This window comes from Schistocerca piceifrons, chromosome 1 (genome assembly GCF_021461385.2).
Source record: "Schistocerca piceifrons isolate TAMUIC-IGC-003096 chromosome 1, iqSchPice1.1, whole genome shotgun sequence".
Lineage (NCBI taxonomy): Eukaryota > Metazoa > Arthropoda > Insecta > Orthoptera > Acrididae > Schistocerca > Schistocerca piceifrons.
In genome coordinates, this window is record NC_060138.1 from 987,380,811 (window position 1) to 987,385,478 (window position 4,668).

Consider the following 4,668-nt stretch of genomic DNA (forward strand, 5'->3'; position numbering starts at 1 on the left):
AACGCCACTGAAATCTGTTTGTGAAGACAACTATTCTGCATCGTCACCTGAAGTTAGGTTAGGTTGAAAGATAATAATTTGATCGTGGGTTGGCGAATGTCTAACAGGAAAAACTAACACACAGAAAAACAACACAGATATGCTTCATACGGAGAGATCGCTTTTTAAACATCAAAACAGCAATTTCAACATTCGTTAGCACTCATGCTAACTAATGCGAGACTGAAAAACAACACCCACTCACAAATAGAGAATAAAACGTATCGGTAATGCGTAACAAAATACGAACTGCAGAGAAATTTAAACACGAATAAAAAGTAACATGAGCCACAAATTTATATTTCGTTTTCAAAATCAAAATAAAGCCACTTGAACACGAATACTAGGCCTATTTACCGCGAACTTTTGCTCACAATTTTAGTCAAATGTATCCAAAATGCAAGATATTCCACCAGAAAAATAATAATAATTGTACTAGGTATATAGTTTTTACATACCTTCGTGTGCTCAGTGGGTTGGAAATTGTCCCGATGAATTGCTGAAAGCCATTTCCAACGCAGATTCGCATCTTTCGGAAAGGAAAACAACATTACTTTCGGACCAGTTCCGTAATTCCCACGACACCTTGGCACACAACATTTATAAACCATGTTCACAGTAGCTTCACTACACGTAAACTCTGTAATCGCTAGTTTAAAGCACGAACATAGCACTCGATCCAACAAACGTGTAGATAAACAAACGCTTCGAAACACAACATGGTGGCCCGCTTGGAGTGACGTCACGACCTGCTATGAATTTCGCGCCGCGGCCTTGTCTCTAGGTGGTGGTGGCGCCGGCCCCTGATCGAATCCGCCCGGCGCATTAACGACGTGGGTCGGTGTGTTGGCCAGTCTGGATGTTGTTTTTAGGCGGTTTTCCACATCCCGCTAGGTGAATACCTGGCTGGTCCCCACATCCCGCCTCAGTTCCACGATACGCAGACATTTGTAACATATCCGCACTATTTCATGTTTTACACTAGACGGAGATAGTTGGGGTACACTGATCTGTCCTGGGGGGTATGAGGTGGCGGCAGGAAGGGCATACGGTCACCACTTTAAATTAACCTTGCCAAATCCGTAGTAACCACGCCGACCCTGCGACCATTGCGGTACAAAGGCGCAAGTGAGAGAAAGAATGAATCGTGGTATTCCACGAGCCCCATGGATATTCTGCAAGATCTTATTACTGTCAAGGATTACGTAACTATTCTGGCTGATCATGTCCATGTTACAGTAAAATGTTTGTTCCCCAGTCGTGATGCTATGTTCCAAGACGACAGGGGCTCTACTAACACAACTCGCAATGTCCAGGACTGGTTTTCTGAGCTCAAGGACGAACTGTTGCATCTCCCCTGACCATCAAACTTATTCGGCCTTTGTGGCCTATTTAGGAAAGAAGGGTCCGTGATCGCTAGCCACCTCCATCATCGTTAATTGCCACTATTTTGTAACAAGAGTGGTATAAATTCCCTTGAAAACAGTACAGGACCAGCATTTATCCATTCTGACACTACTGAAAGCGGTTCAGAATGTAACTGTTTTCCTACATGGTATCAGGCATGGTAATGTATTGCGTTTTTGCTGTTCCCATGTTTTTGTAAGCCCCTTGTATGTTCCCTGCTGCTTTGTGGATTGCCAAAGCCAGAATTCATTTATAAACAGGTCAAAGTCTTGGGAGAGAAGAGCACGTGCCTGAACATATTCGGGCGAATCCTGTTATCTGGCACCACTGATAAGAGAATGTTGACAGTGCGGGACGGACCTGTGAAACTAGTACTATGGTACTGGATGAGTCGGATCACGGAGTTTCTCAGAAAGTTCTCTGGCATGTGATTTTATCAGTGGGCTGAGATAAAAAGGACTGATTAATTCGGCTACAGCGGTTGAAGATTTTCGGACTCCTGTTATTCTCTGGCAATAGGTCATATTCTTTGTAAATAAAATCTGGTGCTGGCTGCTCACCCATTTCTGAATTGCAGGTGGAGATGATGCTGGGATAACACAAGATTCCACGACCGTGCAACTGCTAGAAAGGAAAGATTTGTGTAACACGTTAACGTGCAAATCTTCTGCAACTATACGGAGGTAATTCGACGGATTAAACAGTGGTGTATGACAAACAAGCTATACAGTATTTACGTTTGTATAAGATTACTCTTATGTTGGTTTCAGCCTACACAACTAGGAAATATCAGGATTAGTTTGCTAATAATAATAATAATTCGTGACAAAAGGTACCGTATGTTTGTATCATGTGGCTAACTGTGTGTGAAGGGCTTGAAATTTTTAGGGTAGTTGGAACTTTTATGCTGATGGTCGACGGAGCACATGAGAGTATAAATATCACTACAGAGTTAGGAATTGTTTTGGTCATGTTATAATTTACCTACTGATCTGTAAATAAAAATAAAGTAATCTTGTGAAACTACACGACCTAATTTATGATTTTTTCGGAGATTTCTGTACCTTTTTTTGTGCCCTTCAGTCCAAAGGCTGGTTTCATGTAGCTCTCCACGCTACTCTACCCTCTGCTAGCCTCTTCATTTCCTCACGGGCACTGCAGCCTACATCCGTTTGAACCTACTTAGTGTAATCAAGCCTTGGTCCTCGGTTTTCCACTACGAATTTTATCTCCCCCCCCCCCCCTTCCCAACCCCTTCCCTCCATTACCAAACAGACTATTCCGTTTTCGATTCAGTGCCTCCTCAATAGTTATTAGATTTGCACATCTAATCTTTAGCATTCTTCTGTAACATCACGTTTCAAATGCTTCTATTTTCTTCTTGTCTGATTTGGTTATCGCCCCCACTGCTCTTCGGTACAAGGATACCGTCAGCAAAAAGTAGCTAACATTTTAATATATTAAGTTTATAGGTTTATAATTTAAACAGCAACCAGCTACTAGTGTGGTTTAAAAAATTTTATTCTAGCCAAAAGTTAGGCCTACTGGTTTCAAATTTATTAAAAATCCAACAATCTTCAGAAGGCTGTTGCAGATTCCTGCAGTTTTCTGCTAGGGTCTCGTTTGTTACTTATTACTGATTAGCTGTGCTAAGCTAAAAAGAAAAAAAAAGGGAAAACCGGGAGCAGGGTATTCCTAAGCGTAACGTGAAAATGCAATAAACCCGAAAACGGTAATGACTTGGTTTAAATAAATATTTGTAAGCCCAATTTGTGGCCTGTTGCTGTCTAAGTTAGAAACGTTGTAATTATGTAACAGGCACGATTCTCAATATGTCTGCTTATGGCAAGACAGAATTTCAATTTGTATTCGATGGTAGCAAATTTCTGTTTTTGAGAAATGCATTTCTTGCAGTTGCCCGTTTTCATTTGATATCCTCTCTGTTTCAGACATCGCCAGTTATTTTGGTGCCCAAGTAATAAAAAAAACACTTGTTTACTTAGTGTCTCATTGCCCAATCTAATTTCCTCAGCATCGCTTGATTTAAGTCGACTGCATTCCATTACTCTTGTATCTTATAACCTCTTTTGTGGGCACTAACCATTCCGTTCAATAAGTCTTTTAAGTCCTTTGCCGTCTCTGGCAGAAATATTACATCATCGGCAAACTTCAAATTTTTTTATGCATATCCTCGAGAAATATGATGATGTACGACAGTTTTCCTTGCTTTCAGCCTTTTGCAGTACCAACGTAGGAAGGCCATGTTGTTTATGTTGTAAGGTCAGATCAGCCAAGTGGAAGTAATTACCAAAGCAATGTCCATGCTGAGGAAAAAAAGAAAGGAATGATGTTCGCTGCATAACCGCTCGTGCTAGCACGCCGCTTCCGGTATTCGGGCAGGTGCGCCGTCCCCGAATCGAATCCGCCAGCCTGGATGTGGTTTTTAGGCGGTTTCCCACATACGACTACATGGATACCAGGTTATTACCAAAGTCCCGTCTCAGTTACACAATTTGCGAACATTTAGAAAAAATTCGCTCTCTTTCACATTGATAACATGACCCGTATAGTACTGGGTAACAAATTCTCTCCCGGGGAAAGGGGAGGGAGGGTAACGGGATGTTGATGGGAAGGTCATCCGGGGCCACCCTTTAAGATTAACCGTGCCAAATCCAAAAATCCAATAGTACCGATGCCAATGCCGTGTAGACGAGAGAGAAAGGAACAAGAAAAAGAAGAAAAAGTTCGGGATTTAACGTCTCTTCTATTATGACGTCATCAGAGACGGAGCACAAGTTCAGGTCGGACCAGGATGAAGAAGGAAATCTCTTGTAACCAGCAATTAAAAGTAAACCATAAAAAACCCGAATTTGGTTTCTCTGACAGAAATTTGTACCCAGATGCTCCCGGATACGACTCTAGTGCTGACTACAGTTTCCACGTTGCCTACTGCATCATTTTGTATCCTTTGTAAATACTTGTTATGAATTAGCGGGCCTAAAGCTTCCATCCAGTCACTCGTTGACCAGTCTAGTGTGACAGTAGAAGATAACAAAACGAAAGCCGAAGTTTTAAATTACGAATTTCAGAAATCGTTTGACCATCTAACAGACTACCCTATGGACGACATAGTAATAAGTATTCTTGTCGTAGAGAACGGCTAAAAGAGTTGAAAGTCACCCGGTCCGGAGGGAATCTCAATTCGGCTTCACACAGAGTACT